The sequence below is a fragment of the Cottoperca gobio genome, chromosome 5 (genome assembly GCF_900634415.1).
Source record: "Cottoperca gobio chromosome 5, fCotGob3.1, whole genome shotgun sequence".
In the NCBI taxonomy this organism is placed as follows: domain Eukaryota; kingdom Metazoa; phylum Chordata; class Actinopteri; order Perciformes; family Bovichtidae; genus Cottoperca; species Cottoperca gobio.
The window spans coordinates 29,730,366-29,743,884 of record NC_041359.1 but is presented as its reverse complement, the minus strand read 5'-3'; the positions used below and the strand labels follow the sequence as shown (position 1 = coordinate 29,743,884).

The 13,519-nt window shown below is 36.3% G+C and overlaps 1 protein-coding gene across 4 annotated transcripts in view; it reads left to right on the top strand.

Moving 5' to 3' along the window:
• The first annotated feature begins 307 nt into the window (after window positions 1–307).
• dag1 (dystroglycan 1) overlaps window positions 308–13,519 on the top strand; it is a 49,388-nt gene continuing 36,176 nt past the window's right edge. Inside the window, exons 1-2 of one of the 4 annotated variants that reach the window (XM_029431576.1) lie at window positions 308–473; window positions 659–811. The gene's annotated coding sequence lies outside the window, so the exon portion shown is untranslated. The other 3 variants (XM_029431575.1, XM_029431577.1, XM_029431578.1) reach the window with 3 other exon arrangements.

Genomic DNA, 13,519 nt, shown 5'->3' with positions numbered 1-13,519 from the left:
ATTGATGTATTTGCCCATGATAAGCGCATGCCTTTAGAGACACAATGATGCTGTGGCCCTCAGTGAGGATGTGAAGAGAGAGAGGTTTGTGCGTGCGTGTGTGTGTGCGTGCGTGTGTGTGTGTGTGTGTGTGTGTGTGTGCGTGCGTGCGTGCCTGTGTGTGTGTAAAAGAACGAAAGATAAAGAGGAGAAGGGAGAATATGGCAGACGAGAGCAAATAGAGTGAATGACAGAGAGGTGGAAGGGTTGGAAAAAAAGGGAGAGGGGGAAGGCAGTTTGGGGGTGGAGTAATTCAGAGAATGCAAGCCACTGCCCTCCCTCCCTCCCTCTCCACTCCTCCTCCGGGTGGAAATTCATCCTTCAGGCTCGGTAGCGGACATTTGTGTTGAGGACGTCGGCTGTGCGGGACGTGTTCAGTGTCCGACAGCAGAGCCGGGTGAACGGGAGCCGTGCAGATATTACCGCCACACAAAGTGATGTGATTTTTTTTTTTAATTCTTACCTTTAAACCCAACATTTATTTTTCCTTTATTTTTTTTACACCTTTGTTTCCGTCCCACATTACAGGATTTTGTAATTGCTGCTGGTTTAATTCCAAGCCCGGACACTACTCCACATGGTGCTTTTTGAAATGTAATATTTTTGTATCGTGAATCAGGCTTCCACCTTCAGCTGCGACCACTAAGTTCGGAGCGGCGGAGAGCCTGTCGCAGGGACTCCTTTCCACCGTGCGGAGGAAGCAGCGGAAGAACGGAAAGCAGGATTTATCCTGAATTACACCAAGGGATATAAACCTGGAGGGGGTCTGACGGTCAGTTTGTGTTTTCATCTTGCTCTTTGTTGTCGTCTTCATGTGTTGCTGTGTGTGTTTGTCGGAACATTTCTTCCTCGTGTTGCTGGAAGAGAAAGTGCTGGTCGGACATCGAAGGAGATCCGAACTGTCTTCTACATGTTGAGATGTTATTGTGCACGCTCACAACGGCGTCAATTTCGGTGCGTTTGGTCTGAACATCCGGGTTCGCTCCGCGGTGGTTCGCGGGGCTCTGCAGCGGCAGCCCGGCTCTGTGGTCGGGGGTATTTTTAGGCAGTCGCTGTGTTATTAGCTGGCTTACTGGGCTACTTATCCACAAGCACCCTCCGCCCTCCGCCCTCGCCTCCTTGCTCGCCTCCTCGCCTCGGTTCCTCCCCGTCGTCGCTCGGAGTGTGGACAGCTGAAGCCCCCCCCCCCCCCGCAGCCCACCGGGCTCATTCCTCTGGCTTCAGACCCGAACAGGTGCATTGTAAAGCCAGGCCAGGACAGGCTGCAGTCCCGAGCAGAGAAGGGGCCTCTTTATAATGTGGGCTGACTGTATTTCACACTCCGGCTCCGGGTTTATTTCTGGCCTCCTGTGTGGAGACAGTGTCCCCCGAGGACTTGGAGAAGTCCCTGTAATGTGTTCTCAAAGTGAGAGTGGGTGACCTCATTGTTCTTCATACTATCTAGTGTTGCTCGTGCTGTTGCTCGTGCGCCAAAGTTGGTTACATTGTGTGGAACGTGCCGGGAACACGAAGGTCCCCGAGCTCCGGACGGCCGCAGCTCGCTCCTCCAGAGGTGACGCGGCGCACCGGAGGATGTGTTCGCCCACCTCGTCGTGATTCCTCTCACGTATGCTTTGCCATGGAGACGTTTGACAGCCTGCCGCGATCTGGGTATGTCTCCTTTGACCGAGGGACAGAGTGAGGAGGAAACATGGATAATAAGACGTGTGGTCTCCACAGATATGACATAATTATAGTTTCTGATATGTGAGCGTCTGTATTGAGTGTACACCCTCAATGTGCTACAAGGGTCTTCTAATGAATGAGCTCGTCACCGATTAGTCGATCAGAATCGACTATTTTGGTAATCGATTAATCTTTGAAGTCATTTTTCATAGGAAATGTCTGTAAATGCAGTTTTCAGCCTCTTTAATGTGCAGATTTGCTGATTTTCTCTGTTTTATATCGTATTAAAATGAATATATTTGACAAAACAAGACATTTAAAGACCTCACCTTCCCTGCCGTCTGCATCTGGAACAAGTATTTCCTATTATGTGCATTGTTTCCCACCGTGCAGGCCGAGGGGCCGAGGCTTAAGGTCTGGCCGACTACAAAGCTGTTTCTTTAGACAGTTGGCTGTTGCAGCCTGACCTTTCTGAGGTCCTGCTACAGATTTAATTCCTGTCTGGCTGCTGCTCGCCTCCTGAGTATGATGTGCAGAGTGTGTGTAGCAGCGGGCTTTCAAGGGAAATCCCCCGAGTTTTAAACTCGTCTCCCAATGACATGTTGCAGCTCTGTTGTAATGTCACCTGATTGTTCAGAAATACTCAGCTGCTCCGTCCAACAGGCCCGAGTAAATGGAAGGACCTGACTGTTCAGTAATGGACAGTTTGGAGGTGTGGAGTGATCCCGCGGGCATCATTATTCAGCTCCTAAAGCCCACAGAGGAGGCCTGGAGGGCCACGTATTCTCCTACAACCCCCGATGGACATAAATCAATACGTTCCCAGTGCATCCTTTTCCCTTTCGCTCTCTTCTCTCCGTCCTGGTGACGTGAAGGAGCCGGCAGCTGAACACACTTGCTTGTATGTTTGTGTAAACAGGCGTCATGTTGATGGGACTGGTGTGTCTTTAATCCTCTGCACAGAGAACACTGTTTGTTTCCCTTGGAGCCGCACGAACCGCCTCCACTGATGATGGTGTGTGTGTGTGTGTGTGTGTGTTTCTGCACCATGCTGTTAATTTGTTCACTTAGGTGTGTGTGTGTGTGTGTGTGTGTGTGTGTGTGTGTGTGTGTGTGTGTGTGTGTGTGTGTGTGTGTGCAGATATTTCTTGCTTTCTTAGTGAGGATCAGTCTGGGCGTGTGTGTGCTTATGCATGAGTTCTGTTCCTCTGTGAGCTCAACAATCACTGTCAAAGTTCCCTAAAGCCGGACATTTACCGTCAGTGTCGCCCCCTGAAAACGTAGAGTTGTGTGAATGTGCAGCGGGGTCGGGCTGGAAGAGGTCAAACATGTTCACTCAACTTTCCCTGGATGAAAAAAAAAAAGGATTAAAAACACAGATTAGTGTCCCGGGTAGTAAATAACTCCATGTCTTTATTTGATGAGCACACGCACCATATGATATGAAACAGGAAGTCTCTGTATTTGAGCATTTAAAACGATTATTGTTAAAATAGTTGTTGGTTAATTTTTCAGAACGGTTCAGTTTGCAGAGCTTTCAGTGTGTCGGGGGTTTCATAATGTTTCCATAATTTTTACAGAAGAGACCTCTGTGCTAACCGTGAAGAGTTAAGTAAACTGTGTGTGTGTGTGTGTGTGTGTGTGTAAAGGGTCACAGCAGAGCTTCTGAAAGGCACTTCAGTCTCCAGTAGAAGTTGTTCTCAGCGTCAGAGGTTTAGATTTCCTGCAGGAAGCGTCAGAGCTGCTGTTGCATCTTTTCAAGGTGAAGATCAGCTGATTAGGTTTAAACACTGCTGCAGGAGCTGCAACACACACTTTGTGTTTGGCCTGCTTGTGTGCTGCAGGAGGAAAACAAAGTCTATGGGGCTGTTCTGTGGTTTTGCAAGGAAACCCTGGAACTCCGCTTTGGTTTCTTTCTTTTCTGTTTTCCCCACTTGAGGCTTATATAATGTTAAATGTGCTGAGTAACTTGTGACCTGAAATGGCCCAGAGAAGCCAGAACGCACAAGCAGATATTCAAAGAGCTGCACGTCGGGGATGGAGACCGTAAAGATCAAATTATTTTAGTAGTTTTATTGCAATTCATGAATCTGTAAAACCATAACGTGTGTTTCAGATTGTTTGCTTCTGGTGATGCAAACAGAAAAAGAGGAAAAACTAATACAACTATTACTTCATATTCATACCCACATATGCCTGAATGCAAATATTTATATGTGCATATATACAGTACATGTATGTAGATACTACAGACATTAAAGGGAGGAGTAACTAGGATAACTAAAGATAACTAAAGATAAGTAAGACTACTAAATATAACTAAAGATAACTAAAGATAAGTAAGATAACTAAAGACAAGTTACGAAAACTAAAGATAACTTAAGATAAGTTAAGATAACTAAGATAAGTTAAGATAACTAAGATAAGTTAAGATAACTAAGATAAGTAAGATAACTAAAGATAAGTTAAGATAACTAAAGATAAGTAAGATAACTAAAGATAAGTAAGATAACTAATATAACTAAAGATAAGTTAAGATAACTAAAGATAAGTAAGATAACTAATATAACTAAAGATAACTAATATAACTAAAGATAAGTTAAGATAAGTAAGATAACTAAAGATAAGTAAGATAAGTAAAGATAAGTAAGATAACTAATATAACTAAAGATAAGTAAGATAACTAATATAACTAAAGATAAGTAAGATAACTAAATATAAGTAAGATAAGTAATATAACTAAATATAAGTAAGATAAGTAATAACTAAATATAAGTTAAGATAACTAAAGAGAAGTTAAGATGACTAAAGATAAGTAAGATAAGTAATATAACTAAAGATAAGTAATATAACTAAAGATAAGTTAAGATAACTAAAGATAAGTAAGATAACTAAAGATAAGTAATATAACTAAAGATAAGTTAAGATAACTAAAGATAAGTAAGATAACTAAAGATAAGTTAAGATGACTAAAGATAAGTTAAGATAACTAATATAACTAAAGATAAGTAAGATAACTAAAGATAAGTAAGATAAGTAATATAACTAAAGATAAGTAATATAACTAAAGATAAGTAAGATAAGTAAAATAACTAAAGATAAGTAAGATAACTAATATAACTAAAGATAAGTAAGATAACTAAAGATAAGTAAGATACTAATATAACTAAAGATAAGTAATATAACTAAAGATAAGTAAGATAACTAAAGATAAGTAAGATAAGTAATATAACTAAAGATAAGTAAGATAACTAAAGATAAGTAAGATAACTAATATAACTAAAGATAACTTAAGATAACTAAAGATAAGTTAAGATAACTAAAGATAAGTAAGATAACTAAAGATAACTAATATAACTAAAGATAAGTAAGATAAGTAAGATAACTAAAGATAAGTAAGATAACTAATATAACTAAAGATAAGTTAAGATAACTAAAGATAAGTAAGATAACTAATATAACTAAAGATAAGTAAGATAAGTAAGATAACTAATTTAACTAAAGATAAGTAAGATAAGTAAGATAAGTAAAGATAAGTAAGATGACTAAAGATAAGTTAAGATAACTAAAGATAACTAAAGATAAGTAAGATAACTAAAGATAAGTTAAGATGACTAAAGATAAGTTAAGATGACTAAAGATAAGTTAAGATAACTAAAGATAACTAAAGATAAGTAAGATAACTAAAGATAAGTTAAGATGACTAAAGATAAGTTAAGATAACTAAAGATAAGTTAAGATAACTAAAGATAAGTTAAGATAAGTAAGATAACTAAAGATAAGTAAGATAACTAATATAACTAAAGATAAGTTAAGATAACTAAAGATAAGTAAGATAAGTAAGATAACTAAAGATAAGTTAAGATAACTAAGATAAGTAAGATAACTAAAGATAAGTTAAGATAACTAAAGACAAGTTACGAAAACTAAAGATTACTTAAGATAACAAAGATAAGTAAGATAACTAAGATAAGTTAAGATAACTAAGATAAGTTAAGATAACTAAGATAACTAAAGATAAGTAAGATAACTAATATAACTAAAGATAACTAATATAACTAAAGATAAGTTAAGATAAGTAAGATAACTAAAGATAAGTAAGTTAAGATAAGTAAAGATAAGTAAGATAACTAATATAACTAAAGATAAGTAAGATAACTAATATAACTAAAGATAAGTAAGATAACTAAAGATAAGTAAGATAACTAATATAACTAAAGATAAGTTTATATAACTATATATAACTAAAGATAACTAAAGATAAGTAAGATAACTAAAGATAAGTAAGATAACTAAAGATAAGTAAGATAAGTAAGATAACTAAAGATAAGTAAGATAAGTTAAGATAAGTAAAGATAAGTAAGATAACTAATATAACTAAAGATAAGTAAGATAACTAATATAACTAAAGATAAGTAAGATAACTAAAGATAAGTAAGATAACTAATATAACTAAAGATAAGTTTATATAACTATATATAACTAAAGATAACTAAAGATAAGTAAGATAACTAAAGATAAGTAAGATAACTAAAGATAAGTAAGATAAGTAAGATAACTAAAGATAACTAAAGATAAGTAAGATAACTAATATAACTAAAGATAACTAATATAACTAAAGATAAGTTAAGATAACTAAAGATAAGTAAGATAACTAAAGATAAGTAAGATAACTAATATAACTAAAGATAAGTAATAACTAAAGATAAGTAATATAACTAAAGATAAGTAATATAACTAAAGATAAGTAATATAACTAAAGATAACTAATATAACTAAAGATAAGTAATAACTAAAGATAAGTAAGATAGTAAGATAACTAAAGACTAAAGATATAAGATAACTAAGCTAAGTAATACTAAAGATAAGTAAGATAACTAATATAACTAAAGATAAGTAAGATAACTAAAGATAAGTAAGATACTAATATAACTAAAGATAAGTAATATAACTAAAGATAAGTAAGATAACTAAAGATAAGTAAGATACGTAATATAACTAAAGATAAGTAAGATAACTAAAGATAAGTAATATAACTAAAGATAACTTAAGATAACTAAAGATAAGTAAGATAACTAAAGATAAGTTAAGATAACTAAAGATAACTAAAGATAAGTAAGATAAGTAATATAACTAAAGATAAGTAAGATAACTAAAGATAAGTAATATAACTAAAGATAAGTAAGATAACTAAAGATAAGTAAGATAAGTAATATAACTAAAGATAAGTAATATAACTAAAGATAACTAATATAACTAAAGATAAGTAATAACTAAGATAAGTAAGATAAGTAATATAACTAAAGATAAATATTATAACTAAAGATAAGTAATATAACTAAAGATAAGTAAGATAAGTAAAGATAAGTAAGATAACTAATATAACTAAAGATAAGTAAGATAACTAAAGATAAGTAAAATAACTAAAGATAAGTAAGATAACTAATATAACTAAAGATAAGTAAGATAACTAAAGATAAGTAAGATACTAATATAACTAAAGATAAGTAATATAACTAAAGATAAGTAAGATAACTAAAGATAAGTAAGATAAGTAATATAACTAAAGATAAGTAAGATAACTAAAGATAAGTAATATAACTAAAGATAACTTAAGATAACTAAAGATAAGTAAGATAACTAAAGATAAGTTAAGATAACTAAAGATAACTAAAGATAAGTAAGATAACTAAAGATAAGTTAAGATAACTAATATAACTAAAGATAACTAATATAACTAAAGATAAGTAAGATAAGTAAGATAACTAAAGATAAGTAAGATAACTAATATAACTAAAGATAAGTTAAGATAACTAAAGATAAGTAAGATAACTAAAGATACGTAAGATAACTAATATAACTAAAGATAAGTTAAGATAACTAAAGATAAGTAAGATAACTAATATAACTAAAGATAAGTAAGATAACTAAAGATAAGTAAGATAACTAATTTAACTAAAGATAAGTAAGATAAGTAAGATAAGTAAGATGACTAAAGATAAGTTAAGATAACTAAAGATAAGTAAGATAACTAAAGATAAGTTAAGATGACTAAAAATAAGTTAAGATAACTAAAGATAACTAAAGATAAGTAAGATAACTAAAGATAAGTTAAGATGACTAAAGATAAGTTAAGATAACTAAAGATAAGTTAAGATAACTAAAGATAAGTTAAGATAAGTAAGATAACTAAAGATAAGTAAGATAACTAATATAACTAAAGATAAGTTAAGATAACTAAGATAACTAAAGATAAGTTAAGATAACTAAGATAAGTAAGATAACTAAAGATAAGTAAGATAACTAATTTAACTAAAGATAAGTAAGATAACTAAAGATAAGTAAGATAAGTTAAGATAACTAAAGATAAGTAAGATGACTAAAGATAAGTTAAGATAACTAAAGATAAGTAAGATAAGTAAGATAACTAAAGATAAGTAAGATAACTAAGATAAGTAAGATAACTAATTTAACTAAAGATAAGTAAGATAACTAAAGATAAGTAAGATAAGTAAAGATAACTAAAGATAAGTTAAGATAACTAAAGATAAGTTAAGATGACTAAAGATAAGTAAGATAACTAAAGATAAGTAAGATAACTAATACAACTAAAGATAAGTAAGATAACTAAAGATAAGTAAGATAACTAAAGATAAGTAAGGTAACTAAATATAAGTAAGATAACTAAAGATAACTAAAGATAAGTAAGATAACTAATATAACTAAAGATAAGTAAGATAACTTAAGATAACTAATATAACTAAAGATAACTAATATAACTAAAGATAAGTAAGATAACTAAAGATAAGTAAGATAACTAAAGATAAGTAAGATAACTAAAGATAACTAATATAACTAAAGATAAGTAAGATAACTAATATAACTAAAGATAAGTATGATAAGTAAAGATAACTAATATAACTAAAGATAAGTAAGATAACTAATATAACTAAAGATAAGTATGATAAGTAAAGATAAGTAAGATAACTAATATAACTAAAGATAAGTAAGGTAACTAAAGATAAGTTAAGACAACTAAGATAAGTAAGATAACTAAAGATAAGTTAAGATAACTAAGATAAGTAAGATAACTAAAGATAAGTAAGATAACTAATATAACTAAAGATAAGTAAAGATAAGTAAGATAACTAATATAACTAAAGATAACTAATATAACTAAAGATAACTAATATAACTAAAGATAAGTAAAGATAAGTAAGATAACTAATATAACTAAAGATAACTAATATAACTAAAGATAACTAATATAACTAATATAACTAAAGATAAGTAAGATAAGTAAGATAACTAAAGATAAGTAAGATAACTAATATAACTAAAGATAAGTTAGGATAACTAAAGATAAGTAAGATAACTAAAGATAACTAAAGATAACTAAAGATAACTAATATAACTAAAGATAACTAATATAACTAAAGATAAGTAAGATAACTAAAGATAAGTAAAATAACTAAAGATAAGTAAGATAACTAAAGATAAGTAAGATGACTAAAGATAAGTAAGATGACTAAAGATAAGTAAGATAACTAAAGATAAGTAAGATAACTAAAGATAAGTAAGATAACTAAAGATAAGTAAGATAACTAAAGATAAGTTAGATAACTAGGATAAGTAAAGATAACTAGGATAAGTAAAGATAACCAGGATAAGTAAAGATAACTAAAGATAACTAAGATAAGTAAAGATAAGTAAAGATAACTAAGATAAGTAAAGATAACTAAAGATAACTAAGATAACTAAAGATAACTAAAGATAACAGAAACAAAGTCCCTCTTGTTACTTCTGAAACAAAAACTCAGGAAGTACACGGTGCACAAATAACTAAATATTCTGAACGATGAAGTTTGTCTCACATAATCCGTTAAGTGCTCAGTAAGTAAGACGTGGACATTAAAAATCAGTTAATGTGTGTGCCCCACACACACACACACACTAACAAGGCTGTTATTCTTTCTTTCCCTGAAGACTTCACTTCTTACAAACGCACTTTCTTACTTTAGTTTTTCATCCAACAGCAGCTTTGGTTTTATCACATTTCCATCTCTGCAAACACGATTTTCGTCAAAAGGCAGATTGGAGTCAACCCCCCACCCCCCTCCCCCCCATATGAGTTGCTCTGATATGAAACGCTTGTGTATCCTCCACATGATGAGTCCAATCTTTGGCTCGCTGCTTCTCAAACTTCAGGTGCAAGTGGAGAGACAGGTTCTTCTTCTTACAGGAGAGATATTTCTTCTTTCCTATTTTGAAAGCTTTGGGAGGAAGGTTAAAAACAGAGTGTGCATGTTGTGGAGTAAGCCCACTTTATCACATTGGGAGATGAGATTTAGATCCTTCAGGCTCTTCCTCTCTCCGTGTGTCTCTCTCTCCCTCGGCCCTTCTGGGCTAAAATAGGGGATGAGGCATCCGCAGCGTTCCTCTGCCTACAGTTGGCTACGCTCCTGTTGCTGTGAGTCATGCTCCTGCCACGACTGAAACACCACTTGTCGATGCGCATACTGCACATTTGTCAGAACTCAAAAATAAAACGGTCATTAAATGTTTAAAGAGCCTCCCATGCGTGTGAAAGGTGTGGGGCTGAGCCGGCGCTATTCTTAGTCTGAGAAAACAGAGTGGAAATGAAACTGGGCTTCAGGTGGACGTTGGCTCGTAGATCCAGAGGGTCTGAGAGTGTAGATCCAGAGGGTCTGCGAGTGTAGATCCAGAGGGTCTGCGAGTGTTGGACAGGGAAGGTTGTTGCTGTTGTCATGGTTTCAACATTTAGAATAGAGGCCAATAAAGATGTGTAAGCACACAGACGGTCGGCCTGTTGGCTCTTCTGAGAGTTAATCCATAATGCCGATGAGTCAATGGGCTCTATACGCCTCCTGCCTCACTACCTGCCTCACTACCTGCCTCACTACCTGCCTCACTACCTGCCTCACTACCTGCCTCACTACCTGCCTCACTACCTGCCTCACTACCTGCCTCACTACCTGCACTCTGTGCAACATTTGGGATGCTTTCTATGATTGAGATCCACAAAACATCTCTCTGGTTACATGGAGCTGCACAGTGCTGTAGAACCAGCAGCTCTATACATGACAGTATGAAGCAGTAACGGACCAGAAGGCCAAAGTGTTTGCTCTGCAGTCCTGACGTGCAGCTTGTGTTGGATTCAACCAGCTCTTTATACATCGTGCTTAATTTAAGAGTGTTCGTGCTGCGTCCATGTTTATAGACGTTAACACCCGTCACCGTGAATGTAACACTTAGTTTTGGTGCCGGCCCGGAGCCATAGCCACAGTCTCATCAACACCTGTCCACTTTAAAGAATCCTCACGGAGGTCGTCGCTCTTATCAACTCTGGAAAAATGTGTTCAGAGACACTGATCTCAGACAGAATATATTTCTCACCACAGATTCTAAAAGCATCGTTACGCAGGAAACACGCGCTCGCCGTGAGGAAGGAACCTTGCAGACAAGTTGTGCAGGGCCTGCAGGATGGACAGCAGCGTTGTAATGAAAGACGTCTTGATGGACGTGCAGTTTCTCCTCCACAGGGAGCTCAGCAGGACGAGTGACAAGTGAGACATGTGGGTGAACTCATTACAGCGGCAGGAATAATCCTCCTTCCAGCTCTCGCATGGGGAACACGCTGACTTAAAGAAGTGTTTAAGTTAGTGTTGTGACCTCACCCTAAATATCCATCAGTGCTGCGCTGGAGGTGAAGAGATGTTTAAATCAATACGGAGCAATGTGCTTTCTTACAAATGTGTTTTTTCAAAAACTATTTCTCGTAAATGTAGCAATTAAAATAATATCTCAGATATTTTCTCGTAAAGTCGTCACTTTTATCTCAGAGAATATCTTATTTTCTCGGAAATGTATGACGACTCTTGAGTTCTTTCTTGGTGTGTGTGTGTGTGTGTGTGTGTGTGTGTGTGTGTGTGTGTGTGTGTGTGTGTGTGTGTGTGTGTGTGTGTGTGTGTGTGTGTGTGTGTGTGTGTGTGTGTGTGTGTGTGTGTGTGTGTGTGTGTGTGTGTGTGTGTGTGTGTGTGTGTGTGTGTGTGTGTGTGTGTGTGTGTGTGGCTGTGCAGCCATTAGGGCGGGGCAGCTTCCTGTATGTGAGTGCTGGACGTCACTGACGGAGCTGCTGATGGTGGAACTTGTGGCTGTTTTGAACACATTTTGTGTGTGTGTGTGACAGAAACAGGGTGGCAGTGCAGTCATTAGTTCTGGGGCATTAGCTGCTTATCAGTGGACAGTTTTATTAGCCCCCTTGTTTTGGCTGCTTAGTCTTCTGGACATGGAGCCAAATGGCGCTCTGCGTTACCCGGGCAACCATGAAGGAATTCCTCCGCCACGCCAAAACCCTTTTAATACCGTGAGAAGATCTGACTGTGGGTCAACGTCTCTGCCAACGCAGCAGCCACACGCTGTGACGTGTTTAGGATGTTTAAACCATGAAGATGGAGCTCTATAATGAAACTCTTCCTGCCTAACGACCGACAGTACGCTTGTTTCACTCTGCGGGAGCGAGGCGGTCCCGCACTAAAGTATTCGAGTATAAACTAATCCATTAGTTGATTTTAGCAACACATCTTGTGTTTAGTGTCAGAGAGCTGAGAACCTGTGACTGTGTGTGTCCCAGTTATCTCCTGCTACTGATGCGTAGTGGTCCTCGTGTTCCACGTCTGAGAGCAGAGCACCACCAACATGGAGCGTGTTGTGTGTCAGCGGTGGAATCAGCCACACGTGGAGGAGGCTGCCTGGTCACCACTAACGGTAACCATGGAGACGCCTGGGCAGGGTGTTGTTGGGGGCGGGGGAGGAGATAAAAGTGCAGACTTTCACTAATATTTGACAAATTAACTTTCTTGGTATTTCTGGATTGAAGATTCCTCCGATATAAAGACTCATCCAGTAAAATGCTTGCTTTGGTTTTCTGACGGCGTTAACGCCAAGAGCTCGCTGATCTGACACGTGTGTGTGTGTGTGTGTGTGTGTCACCTGGCCGACAGCTTTTGAAGCGTCAATTGGAGACAAATACAGCAGGCCGAGGAAATGACTTGAGAAGACCTGACATGTTAAATCTCACAGTCAAACAGTGTGTGTGTGTGTGTGTGTGTGTGTGTGTGTGTGTGTGTTCTCAATAGGTGACATTGTTTCCTGGCTTGGAGTCAGACACACACAAGCAGCAGGGGCGTGTGTACATCAGGTGGTGCATGTCAACACACGCACTCACACGTAGGCTACTTATTTTGACACAAACGGGAGTAATGACACAATGACACACTCTTCATCACCTGATAGCATTTGAGTTTCTGAACACAGACCTGGTGGGAAAACAATAACGGCTCTTCTGAAGAGATCCTACAGTACGTTGTACGAGGATACGTTGCAGAAAGTCAGACACTGGGAGGGGAGGGGGGGTGGAGAGAGAATGAGCACGGGGGGGGGGGGGGGTTGACAGCAGGAAGCTGGGCAGAGACAGACAGGTGAGGAGAAGTGGAGCAGCTTAGTGTTCCTGAATGTCCTTCAAGTGTTAACTTTGACCTCCATCTGTAGCTCCGGACCTCGGGGGGGGGGGATTGTTTACATAGTTGCCTCTTCAAAGAGCATCTCAATTTAATAAAGCGATAATCTTCAAGGGCAAACGGACTGCAGTTCATCACGTGACGGTTATTATTGGACCGCTTTATAAATAACTTGGAGGAAGTTGTGAACAAAGGTACCGGCAGCTGAGGATCTTCTGATTCCTTGAGCACCTGAAGGCGTTGTGTTTGCAGCTCTTCTATAACTCCACGTTTCT